The sequence below is a fragment of the Neomonachus schauinslandi genome, chromosome 16 (assembly GCF_002201575.2).
Source record: "Neomonachus schauinslandi chromosome 16, ASM220157v2, whole genome shotgun sequence".
NCBI classification, from domain to species: domain Eukaryota; kingdom Metazoa; phylum Chordata; class Mammalia; order Carnivora; family Phocidae; genus Neomonachus; species Neomonachus schauinslandi.
In genome coordinates this window covers 48,773,143-48,790,352 of record NC_058418.1, presented here as the reverse complement: position 1 = coordinate 48,790,352, position 17,210 = coordinate 48,773,143, and positions in this window count along the sequence as shown.

Sequence of the window (17,210 nt, the reverse complement as noted above, 5' to 3'; positions counted from 1 at the left end):
TAATATCCTCCTATTTATGAGCTGATGTAATTTTACGAAAGAGATAGGAATGGGGGCGCCCCAGGAGTATAGACCCTGAGGCATGGATTGAAGAAGTGTATTTGGAAATTGATTTCAAGAATCCGAAGAGATTAGGGAAGTAATATGCAGAAGGAAATGAAGCACACCCCCCCCCCCCCACCACCACCCAACAAAAGCACGTCACCATGCTTTGTCAAGCATATCACCGCTGTGAGCCACCGGAGCTCAGTCCTGCAGGAAACTCTGAGCATCAGTGAGGAACACACACCTCCAAGTTACCCACTGAGGGGCCGAGGGAGCTGGGGTGTGTCTCCCCAGCTCTGGCTCTCTATCTATCACCAGTTGCCTGGCATTTATGTCCTGTGTCCCACTGGGGCAGAGTGTGCTTGGGAGGCGAGAAAAAGCCTTCGGAGAAGGAGCTTTGGCCCTGGCAATTGGTGGTCCATCTGTGTGTTAGTTTTCTATTCCAAATTATACAAATTTAGTGACTTAAAACAGCCACCCACCTCCTGGTTCTGTACGTCCGAAGTCCAGGTACAGTTTGACTCAACTGAACCCCCTGTTTACAGTCTCACAAGGCGGAAATCATGGTGTCAGCCAGGCTGTATTCCTTCCGGGAGGCTCAAGGGATAAGCCTGTTTCCAAGTTCATTCAGGTTATTGGCCAGATTCAGTTCCTTAAAGTTGTAAGTGCCCTTTGCTTCTCGAGGCTGCCCACATTCCTTCTCCTTCTTTCCATGCGGCTTCCCAGCAGCAATGGTAGGTTAAGACCCTCTCGTGCTGTGAGTCACTCTGACTTGGCATTCTGCTCCATTTCTCAGACTTCAGCTGAAGAATATTCCCTGCTTTTACGGAGCCATGTGATGAGGTTGGGCCCACCCAGATAATCCGGAATAAAATCCCTGTTTCAAGATTCATAAGCTTAATTACCTCTGCAAAATCCTTTTTTCCATGTAACCTAATATATGTGTAGGTTCCAGGGATCAGGTGTGGACTGAAATGATGGGGCCTGGGCATATGTTCAGGCCACCAATAGCATCTACTAGGGCTCCCAGACACTGTTCAATTATCCATGTGCCGGGCACCTGGGTGGCTCGGTCAGTTTAGCGTCTGCCTTCAGCTCAGGTCATGATCCCAGGGTCCTGGATCGAGTCCCGAATTGGGCTCCCTGCTCAGTGGTGAGTCTGTTTTCCCCTCTGCTCCTCTTCCCACTCGTTCTCTGAATCTCTCCTTCTCTCCCTGCAAATAAATAAAATCTTTAAAAAAAATTATCCCTGTGCCTACGTTTTGAGGTAGAAGGGAAAACTCCAAAATGATATTTTGATAGGGGCAAAGGTCAGCAGGATGTGGCGGTTCTTCAGATCTTAGTGGGAAAATAATTCCTTTAATTTGAAGAAAAAAAGGAAATCTAGAACAATTGGCTCTTTGACAGGGCAAACCTAGGAAGACGAGGCTTTAGGTTTCATGGAAACACAGACTTTATTCATGGTAAATAGCCATTGTAATGTCAAAACTTACAGGGATGTGGAGAGAATCGATTATATGTTTTAATCATGGAACCTGGGATATGATATATGGAGAACCACCTTCATGCCTTTTTTTCTGACAAATCTATCCAGAACAGATTTGTACCACACGCTCTTGCAAGCAGAAAATCCTGGGCGACACCCTTGTGCCCACTCCAGTTTATGTGGGGTGTGTGAATGTCTGTCCTCTACCTGTGATAGCTTCAAGACATCTGATAAGCCATCAGTGATCGAGATAATGCCCAACAAAGCCCCCACGCCCCTTCGGAAGGGGAGAACTGAGTAGAGCTTTTCTGCTTGATCTAGGAAAGTTTTTTTGATGTTTACACTCAAAGGTCAAGAGTGGGTTCAAGCTTTCTTCAGTCTTCCCAATTCTAACAGTTCTATACTTAAAACGCCACTGGGACTCTTTGAAAAATATCTCCATGGCTTGAGCATTCCAGCAAATAGAGGCACAGTGTAATAAAGAGCGTGTCACTACAGATTGATTACCCAAATGGGACAAGAAAAGTTTTGAATAAGAAAGTAGCCCTACCTGCTCTCTTCCTCTAGGCTGCAGATGTTCTGTTTCCCATTTCCTCTGCCTGCACCAAAAGGTAGCCCTTGCAAAGCTTTCGAAATGCTTTCAAAACCACTCCATAAATGCTGGTTAATATTTTCAGACTCTTGTGTAAACTATTAGGAAAAAAAAAAATCTATGTGTTTTATTTTATACCTGAAGATTTTGTGCATACCATCGATTCGGCTGACCTTCTGCTGGCTTGCAGGAATCTACTAAGAAAGACATCTGTGGTTTTTATCTGGGGCTGCCAATGGCTTACCCCTTTGCTAGAAATATTCTCTCCTAATAAAGAGTCTGCTTGGTGTGCTCACTTATCCTCCCTTGAATCTCTGATGTCTACTTATTTACCAACTTGTTTTGTTTGCTCGTTTCTTATTCCTCCGCATGGAGAAAATCTAGAATGGGTCCACCACTGCAGCGATGACTACAAAAAAATCAACAAGGGTAAGACTTCAAGCCACAGAAACGTTGCCAGGTTCCTGACTAATTTTATCCCAGGAGGGAAAACAAAACCAGAACTCCCCTTAAAGTAAAATTAAATATAATGCTAGAATACTGAGCTGGAGTTTGCTTCAAGATTTGCTTATCTGTCCATAAGCTTTACTTTCACATATGCAGCAGGATGTCAGTAAGAAGCAAGTGCTATTGAAAAACATTCATTCTCTAATAGGATCTATCTCCGATTCCTTTGTTGCTTTCAACTTTTCCCCCCCGAACAATGCAGGCTCTGATTCAAGATGCATTTTAAGCCACATTATGCCAGGTTTCTTAACGTTCGCTATTTGCAGTATTATAATTAGATGTGCCTGAGAGGCAGAGGGAATATGTCATCTACCATCATATTCTGTTTATATTAAAAGAAACCTTTTGAGAAGTTAAACATAATACACATTATAATTAACTAGGTTCTCTTTAGAAATGGGACTTAATTGGAAGAACATGCAAACTGATTAACAGGTGGCAAAACTAAATGGATCAGAACTAGCACATCCTCCATGTGTCCTGTTGGGATGGGCTTTTCTTTTCATTAGACAACTTTTCTTCAGAATGAGCAAGTAGCCTAAAAGATTCTTAGCCTCTCCTTAAGCGTCTGTTGAACACATTTGTGACCCATTCTTAAAAATGCCCCTGAACGTGAACTTCATAGGAGTGAAGTAAAACACTTGTGTTCTATGCTACTGATAGCAAAGTCATGATTTCTGCAAAGCCGACATTTCTGCTTTCTTTGTAATTATTAATTTTTTTTTGTATTATCAAGTTTTTAATCATTCATGGTCCCTTAAGGGAAAAAAGGACATTCTTGCCGACATTTCTGCTTTCTTTGTAATTATTAATTTTTTTTTGTATTATCAAGTTTTTAATCATTCATGGTCCCTTAAGGGAAAAAAGGACATTCTTGCTGTGATTCTGCACAATCACAGAACCCTCTGGCCACATTTGTTCTTTTATAATTTTTATATTTGTTCTTTTATAATTTTTTTTAGTTACTCAGAAATAAACTTCCTTGTTGATAGACTATAGTACCTCCTGCACTGCACATACGTGGGTGACTGTGGGCATGTGGATGGTGAGGAAGAAGCATTGCCACGCCACCCAGCTCCACCAACCCCAAGTTGGACAGCTGAGGCGTCTCTCCTTCCCAGGCTCCCTTTATTAAGGGTTGCTGCCCCTTTCTCTGATGGCATGCCCCATACATGTGGTCAGTGCGGGACTTGAGTCAGTGATTTGTCCTCAAGCTTAGTAGCAGAACATCTCTGTCTCTTTAAAAAGCAGGCCTGCTTTTCTTTTCTTTTTCTTTTTTTAAAGATTTTATTTATTTATTTGACAGAGAGAGAGACAGCGAGAGCGGGAACACAAGCAGGGGGAGTGGGAGAGGGAGAAGCAGGCTTCCCGCTGAGCAGGGAGCCCGATGTGGGGCTCGATCCCAGGACTCTGGGATCATGACCTGAGCCGAAGGCAGACGCTTAACGACTGAGCCACCCAGGCGCCCCAGGCCTGCTTTTCTTAATCAGATAATCAATAGTAGAGAGTCCACCTGAAAACTTTAAATTATCAGAATAATTAGATCCAACTAGGATTTTCTGTATTTGAGCTCACGTAAATCTATAGCACTTTGATCTATTTTTATGCTTTTGCAATGTGTGTAAGGATGTATTTTACGTAGGTGTCTTTCTAGAAAAAAAACATGTATATGCAGATGCCTAGTGATAAATATCCTAAGGTGAGCTTGAGACTCTGTGAAATACATAACCTCCATCATGATTCTCCACAAGCCAAGGTTCCATGGGCAAATCACTGAAGACCAAACACAAGAACAATGTGAGGAAATTCACTGGGGAGTAAGAACAATCTTGCCCAACAACCTGCTGCTTTGGAAATTAAACTTTGAAAAAGAGCAACTATGATATTGGGGGCCTAAACTTGAGCCAGTTCAGCATTAACCTACTTTCTGTGTTCTCTGGAAGTAAGATGAGAGATAAGCTTGAGATGGATGTTGCTATGTCCTTTTAGAAATGTAACAGCCAGAGTCAGGAAGGAGATAAAAGGAGAACTCTTAACCCACGCCTTCCACAAAGTTATCTGGGGTGCTGATCTGAAGTCAAAGCCTATAAAATATCTGGAGCTTTTCTTCCCTATGAGCTTTTATCTTTAAGGGTGAAATTTGACCTATATTTATGAAGACATAGAGTATCACTTGGATGAACGTGGGTTGTGCTGTTGATGGGTTCGCTTCTCTGAACGTGAAATGGATCATTGGTGTCACAGTCGTGGGACAGGGAGCCACTGAGATGGTACCTGCGTGTGTGGAAGAATGACTTCATTTGTCTGTTTGCCAGTGACCGTTATTTAGGATTAGCACGTCCATCTGAGTCCTCCTCCAAATTGGCCCTGTCCCTGAGAGTAGGGTTTCCTAGGCCAGCCATCACCGAATCCTCTCTATATGATTTCCCCTCTTCATCTTGCTGCATAGAGCTTTGCTCCCCACCTCATTGGCCTTTGCAGAGAGCTGGGAATCTTTGAAAGCTGAGCCTCACTGAGCTCCTGAACCCAGAGAGCAAATCCAATGAGATACTGTGTGCAGCCGAGGACTTTCCTAGCGGACCAATGTGTAATTTAGGACACAAATGGTAAAACTACGTGGTGTGGTTTTGATTAGCACCAGATTTTGTTCAGTTACTACACTCTGGCTATCCTGTCTTTGTTCCCTCAATATTTAAAGCCCAGAGTGATACTGTCTTTGTTTGCAGCCCTTTCTTTCCCTCCATATATGCCCTAAGTCATGAAGCAATAATCAAAGCTGTATCTCAAATCTTTCTTTTTATTCCAAATCCCATCAGGTTGGTTCAGGGCATTATCATTGGATGGTTGGAGGACTGGGCTGGCGTCCCCACTGGGCAAGGCCCTTAGTATTTTCATTAATTTGAATCCTCAAAGATTACTTAATTCACTTGTCCAGTGTAACATTTAGTGAGTAGTGGTTGCCACATGCCATACTACATACTGAAGATAAAATGAATGGATGAATGAGAACCTCACCTTTAAGGAATATTAGCAATGTGACAGCGAATACACTTAAGGGTAGAAATACAAAATAGGGATTTTTTTCAAATTTTAATATAGGATTTATGATGTGGGAATTGGACATACATTTGGGGGGTCAGGCTGGAGTTACTGGTAAGGGAGAATGGGGCTGAAAGGGCATTCAGCTACCTGTGTGGAGACCAAGAGGTGTCGGAGCCCAGGACATTGGGAGGAGTAGGTGCCCAAGATGGATCCTACGGTGGTGATGTGGGCTTTTTGCAAGGGATGCAAATGATATTACTTTCAAATGTCACCAGTTCCATTCCTCCTGGAAAGAACACAAGGGAATGTTGAACTCTAACTCTGACTGGGGCTCCTTCTTCCTTGGAGCAGCAGCCTTAGAGAGGTTCTCTGGCCGTTCATCCCCTCTGTCTTTGGTGGTGAGCCGGCCCGGACTTCCCCAATTGTAGCTGACAAGGATTCTGGAACCCAGAAGTTGTTAGTGAGATCTCCCCTTAGGTTCTTTGACTCTGGTAATATACCTAAAATAAATTACACATGAGTTTTTAGATGAAGCAGTTATTTTATGACCATGACATCATAATTACAAGGAGCTATCAGAATCCAGGAAATCCATTTCTGTGTGTGTGTGTGTGTGTGTGTGTGTGTGTGTGTGTGTGTGTGTGGTTTCCTCCAGGTTGTTCTGGAATAAAATTAGATTGAGTCAAACCGTGGCAGGGCTCTACCAGAGAAAATTCTGCTTTCAGTGCTTTTCAAACCTCTGAAAAGTTTGCTGAGGCTCAAGAGAGTAAATCTGTGCATATGGCTTCCCTTTATCACTCCCAGAAGTGCCACTCGGATTTCCATTTTAAATTATCTGGGGTGTAGAGATCCCATTATTTCTGCACTACCACTTCTTAAAGATGTGAAATAGCTCTCATCACAGCCCCAGAAATAGAACACCAGAAACAGAACTAATGAAACCATGGGCATTTTGAAATTAGGAAAAAAAAAAAAAAAAAGATGAAATGGCTTATTTTGTTCTTAAAATAAGAAAGACTATTTAAAATGTTTCCTATGCGATTGGGGTCTGTTAGTTAAGAAGAGGCTTTACCACTTATCTTTATTTTTTTCTGTGTAGTTTATAAGTGAATGCAAAGGTTTTCTTCTCCCCCTACTTCGCAGGTACTCATTATCTTGTATTTATTCAGGTTTTGGTTGAGGAAATCATACATTTCAACAATAAATATTTGTCATATGCTTTTCATAAAAGCAATCACCTCCATTTTTATGATTCATAATGTGGTGGGTAAAGGGGCAATAAATAGATATTACTTTTAAAGTAAATTGTAATGCCTTGTATCCATATTCTAAACATAACTCTAAAACGAGCGGGTTGTTAAAACGTATGAACACACATACACATACACGTGTGTGTGTGTGTGTGTGTGTGTCTGTGAGCTCTGCCATCAGCCCCCACAGACTCAAAGGGAAGGGGAGGGAAAGAATCATAAGGAGAAAGAGCAGGGATGCATGTCTGTGCTTGTGTGTTGGGGTGTTGGGGATTAAGTAAATAAAAACGATTGACTAAAATAAAAGGAACTCTTTTCCCTTGCCCCGTCTCACTTCACCCCCTGAATTTAAAAGTCCACTATAACTGAACAGGGGTTCTATTTACTTTGTGAACCTAGATGATGGAAATTATTTGAGAAGAAAATAATGTTGAAATAATTGAATAAATATGTTCAGACCTCTCAGAAGTTTGATAGCTGATTTTCATACAAATTTTTTGACCCAATTGATTTTGTGCCTACAATAACAATAACCGGAGAACTTAGAATAACTTTTTCGATACCTGAGTTTCCTTGCTTTTCTTTGAAAGCTACACATTTTGATGCTTTTTTGGCATTTAACACATTGTCCTTATTAGAAAAGTTTTGCCAAGATAGTTGATCGAGATTTGTTCCACGATATCATGGACCAAATGATGTAATACTTCCCTAATCATTTTAAAACTGGGTCTGTGATCCTACCCGACAGGGTTCTCTAGAAATAGAATTTCAGAGCTATACTGAGGTTCTCTCCCTTACACCAGGGTCTCACAGATTTTTCTGGGGGGCTTTCCTGGGAGAAAATGTGTGACAGGCCTGTATTTAGTTCCCAGTTGTGACTGTGATACTTTTGATTTTCTGCTGCTGTCAACCTTGGTCTGGCCTTTCCAACTACCATAGAAACCCCACAAAATCAAGCAAATTAGCCCCATGTGGGAATGCCACATAGAATTATCCCAGCCAATAGATGCAAGAATATGTATTTTATTTTTTGAAGATTTTATTTATTTATTTGACAGAGAGAGTACAAGCAGGGAGAGAGGCAGGGAGAGGGAGAAGCAGGCTCCCCCCTGAGCAGAGAGCCCAAGGCAGGGCTCGATCCCAGGACCCTGGGGTCATGACCTGAGCTGAAGGCAGACGCTTAACCGACTGAGCCACCCAGGTGTCCCAAGAATATGTATTTTAATGAAGAATTCATGAGGGACGCCTGGGTGGCTGAATCAGTTAAGTGTTCAACTTGATTTCGGCTCAGGTCATGATCTCAGGGTCATGGGATCGAGGCCCACATTGGGCTCTGCACTCAGCAAGGAGTCTGCTTGTCCCTCTCTGTCTGCATCTCCCCAACTAGAGCTTTCTCTCTCTCTCTCTCTCTCTCAAATAAAAAAAAATCTTAAAAAAAATTTTTTTTGATATTCACAGAGCCTAGTTTTACCACCACTGTGTATGATGATCATAACCTTCAGAAAGATGCTGGTGAACTGAAAAGATGCATGGGGGAGGTGAGCCTGTTCACACACACAGCCTTTTGTATACCTTAAATGTGTGTTCCAATGGGTGAAGGTTAGAACAGCCATCCTCAGCCCATGCTGATAGCGTGATTTCTAGAAAAGTGAGCATGCTATAGCAGCTTCAGCAGTGACATCTGTTATCTTCTGGAAGTGAATCTGGCATCTGGTGTGCTACTCTGATGTGCTTACCAAGCACCCTGTGCTCATTTCATATTATACGTGCATTGGGCAGTAGCAAAAATGTTGCTTCATGACTTACTCTCAGACAAGGTATGGGCTTCCTGAAGGCAGGTGAAGTGAAATATTTATATGTGAATCCTCATCCCCCAAGTATTGTAGGTTCAATCAGGGGATTGGAATAATTGGATGCCTTTTGTATCTCTCTCGGTATAATCTCCCAAAGGATCACATGATGGTTTTGCCATCTTTTATATTTCATTGTATCTGGCACTTTTTTTTTCCTGATATAAAAGCAAGAACATGAGGAGAATCTGAGACAGGCAAGATTTGCATTGAGTGGTAGCATGGCGGTAGCTCTTAGCTATCCCCTGATCGGCGTGGGGCCTCCTACGTTCATAAGAAGGAGGAAACTTTAGAAGTGTGCAAACAGATGCCAAGTACCTTCAGAGCATATACTGTTCAAATCTCCAGTTGTGCTAGTTGATTTGTGACTATGTGTCCCCAGTCTTTGTTCGCTTTCCTACCCTGAATCATCCTCCTCCCACTTGTGGGTACGGTCCCAAGCATGGATCCCAACAGTGGATCCTCTGGAGGAACACGGGTGCATGTGCCCATGGCATGCCTGGGGACCCTGAATCTTGAAATGACTACAGTGTCTCTCTCTCTGCAGTCTCTTTCAACAGCGAGTGAGGAAGGAGATAGAATAGCACAATAGTTATGCCGCCAAGCTCTATAATCAGACATGCCAAGATTCAAATCCAAGATCCAGCATTTTGAGGCCAAGTGATCTTGGGCAAATAGTTAAACTTAGTAAGTTTATGTTGCCTTACTTAAAAAAGTGAGTACATGTATTTATTCATAGAATGGTAGGAAGGATTAAATTAGACAATGTATTCAGTATAGTGCTTGGGAACATAGTAAATGCTCAATTAAAGAGTATCAGTAGATGGTTATTTAAGAGACCATGTGGGCTGCTAGAAATGTTATATTAGTATTTAGTTGAATTAAGAGTGCTCTGCATATTATAAGACTGAATAATTATAATTATAATTTCTACAGGGCTTTAGAGGCTCATGATAAATGAGTTTTGTCCATTGATTTTAATGTAAAAAAAACTATGAATATAATATCTACATAAATATTTGCTATTTAGAATATGGTAATCTTGAGAAAGTTCTGTGCTTAAATCCTAAAATATATATTCATTATATCTAAGATGGGTGATAAGTATGATAGGAAGAGAAATATGCAAATATGATATAAAGAAGATGTGGAACTCATTTTTTTCAATATCAAGGCAAAGGGAATATTATTAATCTCTTTAATTAGTCTGCCAGAAATAATTTATTACCCTGTATTCACATATCAGACTCTGGAACTTTGTGTAAGTGTAATATTCCAAAATATAAAATAAATGACCTTTCAGTTTCTCTTACACTGTTTGCCTATAGTGGGAAACTCAACATCTCTTACCATAAAGTTTGTGCATAGATGGCTGTTGGAAGATCCTGAAAAAATCCTCATTTTTTATTGTCCTTCTAAGTAAACAGTGACCCCCAAATCTGCTAGCCAAGTTTGTATCCTGCAGATTAATTCTTTAGTCAGATATTTTAGATTCTAGATATTTCAGACTCAAATATTATAGGAGAGATTAATTAGGACCCCAATAACCCATATAGGATATAAACTGACCTCAATTAAAATTCAGGCTAATAATTAACTTCAAATATAACATCCATCAATTTTGCACCCTTACCTTGAACTACAGTTGATGATTTACCAGATAATCATTTCATTCCAATTACTTCTTTTTGTTTTGAACAAGTATTTGGCTCCCCAGAAGCAAATGAAAGCTCTTGAGGACTGTTTTTTTTCCCATGGTCATTGGTGTTAATATTAGTATTACTTTGAATTACTGGCTTCTTGTCTTTAATTTTACACTTTCTCTGTGCAGTGGTTCATCTCAGCCCTGCCTATGATGTATGCCCAACAAGAGAGTATTTGAGTGTTGGAGAACCTAGCTGTCCACGTGATTGCAGTAAGAAGCAGGTTCATTTTAACTTAATTTGATGAGCAAACCTCTCCAGATCAGAGATTTAGCTGGCCTGCTATACTGGGAAATGGCTGTCCTTGCTTATAGCCTAACCACTCACAATTTCTTTTTATTCTTTTTATTTTTTTTTTTTTTCAACTCGGGAGAAACATAGTGTCCCAGGGCATTCACATTTATTTGGCATGTGAATTAATTGTTTCCATTAGAATTCACTGACTAGACATTTTTAAAGCAAAAATGATGGGGATCAGAGAGAAATCATAAGGGTTGGCAGTGATCTAGGGAAATGGGAAACTTCACACATTGCTAGTAAAACAATACAGTCACTTTGGAGAAGAGTTTGGTAGTTTCTTAGGAAGGTAAATAAATATTTACTATACATCTCAGGAATTCTACTCCTAGGAATCTACCCAAGTAAAGGAAAAAAGTATCCCTGCACCGAGAGACTTTAATGCAAATGTTTATAGGAGCATTATTCTTAATATTCAAAAATTGCAAACAGTCCAAATGTCCTGCTGAATGGATCAACAAATGTAGTATATTTATACAGTGGAAAACTATTCACTCAAAAGGAACAAGCTACTGATATGGGCTGCAATATGAATGAACCTCAGAAACATGCCAAGTTAAAGGAATCAGATGCAAAAGACCACATATTTAGATACAGAAATATTCTGGTGCTGGACCAACAGATTGGATGTAGGAGGTAACAACAAAGATGATGGGAAACTTCTCACATTTGGCCCAAAGAAGAAAGTAGATGTTGAGCCTTTTAATAACATGAAGAAGACCAAAGGGTAGAGGTTTAGAGGTGCACCTGGGGGCTGTAAGTTGGAGACCCCGAACAGGGCTCCTGGTGAGAAATCACGTATGAAGGTGGATTTAAGAGCCTCAAGCTTTAAGAAGAGGTCAGGGCTTGTGAAAAGTAGAGACCTTTAGAGCTGTGACTTAATTAATTGTTAGAGAAAGTATATAGTTGGAGAGGAAAACTGAACCCACGACCTTGGAACCAAGAAGCCCGTAGAGGTCATAGGAGTAGAATAAGCCAACAGAGGAGAGTGAGAAGGAGTGGCTAAGGAAACAAAGCCAGGAGCAGGGAGACTAACACAGAGAAGACATCCCAATGGCGTAGACCAGAATGAAGAGAACTATAGAAAGAGCCTACTACTGCTACATTTATTTTACCTGATAAATGTCTATTTAATTATTTCTTACTGGTAAATATATTCTACTAATTAAGCTTTGCATTTTCAGTTAATGGAAGCATTTTTTTCCCCTCTGCATCTATAATGATGCCATCAAGTCTCATCTTCAGGAAATTAATTAAAAAGTAAGACAGACTGGAGAGGAGTCCATTTTCAGAAAAATACCGCCTGCTTTTGAAATAAATTATCATAGCCAACAATTAGTACTCCAAGTATTTAACAATTCCAGCGGCTATATTCAAAAATTCTTACCCGTCTAAAGCTTTTCAACAAATTATTTGTTCCTTCTTTACATAATGTATTCGAGAGAATGTGTGAGCATGCCAATGAAGCGATTCCTGTAGAGAGGGCCAAGAGGAGGTGAGAATCATAAATGGATTGTGAAGTCTTTCATGGAAACAAATTTTAGTCTGAATGTTCATTAAGTTTTTTGGTTTTTTTTTTTTTTTTTTTACCTTAAACTTTGTCTGAAAAGTGAAAACCACTGGACTCTTTATCTTTCCAGTGCATGTGCTTTCAATTAGCTACTGTCTAAACAGGTAATCCAACTGTTTTCATGGGTCAAAAAGTCAGTAAACAAATGTACTCAGAAAGAAGAAGTGTGGTCTTTCTCTTTGTTCCAGTCCTTATCCTCTGTGCCTGGTGTAAAATGCCTGGGGCTTTCTCTTGAGCCCTCAAAATCAAGTAAGGTCTCCATGACCAAGGAGGAGCTGCCTGGTGTCCTGTCCATCCCTTACCCCTCTGTTCGGTCCCTCAGTGCTAGTTACTCAGTTTTCCACTGAATGAACGAAGATACTACATTGTGAAGATGTTCCATTCTTCTCAATTTTAACCATATGAGCTGCTAGCAGTAACTGAATAAGGAATAACCACTAGCTTACTATGACGAAGCAAGATTAATTATGACACAAATCTACAGATGCTGCTTACTGTTCTCAGTTATCATCGAAGAGCATAAAAGCGCTTGTGATAATGTATGTGTTGAAGTCAGGAAGCAGTCACCACTGAAAAATAAGGAAAAACAGAAGAGACCAGAGAAAGCAAATCATGTGCCAGAGTGTGAGATCTTCCTGCATCCTAAGTATTTTCCCAGAAACCCACTCCACAATAAGCTTACTCTACAAAATATAAACTGGTTTGGCATATTCCATTTCCTAGCACACATTTAAAACTGACGTTATGGCTCCTTGGGGAAATGTCTCATTCTTGGTCTGGGGCAGGAAATGCAAGGTGAACCTAGAGGATCTAGTAATGACAGAAAGCAGGGAATTGCTAAAGAAAAAAACAGTAACCTGAGGCACGCCAAAAGGACACAGGGGTCAGCCTGAAAGAGCTCCCAGTGGCCAAAGCCGGAACATTAGGAGCAACAAAATAAATTATAATAACTGAATTTTATTGTAACAAAAATAAGTATCTGATCAATATTGATAGAATTAATGAATAAATATGGGAGAAGGGCTGACTCTTCCTCTAGAGAAGAATGACAAAAAATGTTTCTCCTCCCGGGGGAGATATGTCCCGACCAGGTGGTATAACAGTTTGCCTTCTGCTGAGTGTGGGCTGGATTTAATCACTAGCTCGCACAGAATAAAATAGGGAAAGAGAATTTATAGTGAAGAAGTCTGGCATTGATCAAGATTAACATCCTCATTGGAAAGTCATGTTGATGTCAGTGGTGTCTTCCTGTGATTAGGGTCTATTCCATCTGCAAGTATAGTAACACATATCTGTGTCTTTCTAGATATACTATAGAGTTTTTTTTTTTTTTTTTTTTTTTTAACTATAGATCCTTCAGTAGTGTGAGGTCTGGTTGAATCACAAGGCTGAAGACATAGAGCTACATGTGTCTAAGCCTGCATCAGCTGCAGCACATATTTTTGTCCTCAGGACCCCACTCAAAACTAAAAGTCTCACATGTAACCCAGTAAGTGTGTCAGAACATTATCCTCAAGCACAGGGTATGCAAAACATGTGCGCTTCTTTCTTTGTTTTATAAAAGAGGCAATGTGCAATGGTTGTCCTTTATTTTTCAGGGGATGTGTGGGCAATTTCCTAAATCTTTGTAGACTCTCTGTCCCACTGTCAGGGCATCTAGAGTATTTGTTGCTTCTTGCTTGAGAGGTTAATATGATGTCGTAAATATAATGGACCAAAATATGTTCTGCAGAATATCCAATGTGGCAAGACACCTTAAGACTGCATTGTGATGGAAAGCAAGAGCATTCACTCCCTGAGAAGCAGCTTCCACAGGCTGAGGGCGGTTCCCAGAGGAGGGGGTAATAGACATGAGACACGAGTGGCCAAACCCAAGAGTGCTGGGGATGGATGCACTGGGGACCTGGCAAGCATCACTTAGACTTGTATAGAATAATACCACGAGCAAAAGGAAGCTAACACACACACACACACACACACACACACACACACACACAAATGAATCACCCATGAATTAAAATAGAGAAGATATTTTAGGCAAATGACTGACAATTAATTTGTTATAATACCAAAAATAGAGAAGCCATTTACTTGTGATTCAATGAGCCATGCTAAATTTCATGAGGTTTCATTTATATTTACACTGGTAGAATGTGGATTGCATATGACATCATTTTAAAGCTAGTAACTAGAATAAAAATCAGAGACAGAATATAAATCAAAGCTTAAATAGTTCAGTGTTCTGATTGCAAATTTTTTTTTATTTTTAAAATCCTGCAAAGATAAGCTTATATGGTCACATTTTAAAGTGGCTAATACATGTTTCTCAAGTTTTTATCAAATACAACTCTGAGAACAGTCTTTATAACTTATACAAGTGTCTCAATGAATGCATTACTGGAAGGCTCACAGACATCCATGTAACTGAGCAGAAAGCCTCCGTTCTCTGGACATTCTAAACATTCATAACATTGATGAAGGGAATGACATAATGTGACAGTTGAAATGTGCAAGTTGTGGTCACAGGATGAGAATTTGGGTCTGAATAATTTTAGGGCCGAAAGACAATTTTTTACCATTTGCTGGCCACTTTAGTGAGCCTCACTAGGTGGGATGTAGGAGCTCCCTTGGAGCATCTGGGACTTTTTTCATGATTGCAAAGGACATGGTGAAGCTTTGTGTGTCAGCTGAACCATAGGAGGTACTTTGGCCTATGACATGTTGGCAGTAAGAACCGTGCAAATTCAAGGGTAGGCCTTTAGAGGCCTTGTGCATTTCTCCCTGTCCTTTTGTGTGTTGACCTTTGCCGTGAGAGGAACAAGGCCTAGTTATCAGCAGCCAAGAAGGATGCAAGACATGGGGAGTAGGGCTGCTCCAGCTGTCGCAGCCAGAAGCAGACCTGCTCAGCCAAGCTCAACCCAGCCCAGATGACTTGAAGATCCATGAAAACAAAGGCTTATTTCCATATGCTTCTGACTGTTGACAGCCATTTTTCATGACCAAGTCAGCTGAATGTGCACATGCCCATGCTCCACCCTGGTCTCCACCCTGATCTCCACTCTGGTCTCTCTTCAGATTTCCTTTGTCTCCTTCTACAGCTTTCAAGCCTGCACTGCTTAGCTTGCACCACCCTGGAAGTATGGCTGTCCCAGGCCATATGACCTCTACCATCTTTCCTGACAGCTCAAGCCCTGGGCCTAACTCTGGTAGAAACTACATCTATAAGCTTCTGCAGGAATCAGACACAGAGTGAGAAATTGAACTAATTTTCCCATTAATCGGATGCTAAAGATGAATTTTCCTGCCTGTGATCTGTGTAGGGATTGGGAAATGGATGATATTCAGTGGATGCCTACTGCATGCATCCCATTTAATCCTTATAATGAATGCTTCCATGGGTATTACCATTCTTAGAGGAGACTGGAAACTCAAAATGTTTGTTACTTGCTCAAGGTCACCCATCTGGGAACTGGCTGTAGACCCAGGCTTTATCCTCGCTCCGGTGTGTCTAAACTCCATGGTGATGTTGTAGTTATTCTGACTTACTAAAATCTCTAGTATTTATGTAAGTCTAACAGTGAGATCTATAGAACAGGAAATACTAATCTCCATTTTTTTCTCTAAAATAATAAGTGATCTATCCCAATACCTGGTTCCTAATGACTAGCTACCATTAAGTGCTAGCTAAGTACTAGTAAGCTCTCTTCACTATGATCACAAATATTGCTAATACAATTGTAAATAAGATATATGAAAAGGAAGTGGTATTCCCAAGCCATTTACTTTGGCTAGCACCGTGGAAGACATAGATCCTTAACAATGTGATAAATGTTTTCTCTGATGATTTACCCTCAGAATTTCTCTTTGGAAGGAGCTAGTTTTTTTGTTTACAAAATATTTAACATGCCATCCGGGATGGAAGAAGAGAAGCTGGGGGCCTGGATGGGAACCGAACTCTTAAAAGTGCAACCAGGGCTGACGTACTCTGCACAGAAATGCCATATAACCTGGTGGCTGGCACTGATGTGGCCCTGAGCATGCCCAGGAAACCAACTGTGCACCCTGCGGGTTAACTCACCTAATCCTCAGGTACGCTGTGCGTTAGTTGTACTTTTACTGACCCACTTTTCCAAATCGGACCACTAGCCACAGAGCGGTTAAATAACCTGCCCAGTCGTACAAGCTAGAGGCAGTAGGATCAGGAATGAGAACCAGGGGTTCTGTTTCACCAGCTATTATCTTAGTAACCCTTCTTTGACTTAGTTCCTCCTGAATGGAAAGCAAAATATAAAGAAGCAGCAGCAAAGAAAAAGGTGGAAGTCGGGATGGAAATGGAATCCCTCTAGGGAAAAATATTGAAGGCCTGGGTCAGATCCAAAGTCACTTAAGAAACACCCGAGAGGATGAATGGATTAAAGTGGAAAATGAAATAGAAATCAATGGCTCATATAAAATTGGGTATTTTTGTCTCTCTGTCCGTGACGTAGACTCAAAACCTTAGTAAAATCTACCAGATGCACAGTTGATTCTTTTAAAGAGTGTTAGGTTTGTTGGTGAAGACAGTGACTATGAAGATGCTGAATTTCCTTATAGCTCACACAGCCTATGTAAATAGCTATTCTCTCAGTGCCGTAAAATGCCTATAAAATGATCTGAAATTAATGTGCGTCAAGATTTGAAAAAAGGAAATCAAGTTTAGGCATCTTGAATGGAAAGTATAGAAACGAATGCAAACATTTTTCAGGATTGTCTTTCATCTTACTGGAAATAGATCATTAGTTGAAATAATTTTCTCTTATGAAACACAAGTGTGTCTTAGGAAGTGGTTATAATCTATTCTCACTGAGATAGAGTGGGATCCTACTTTA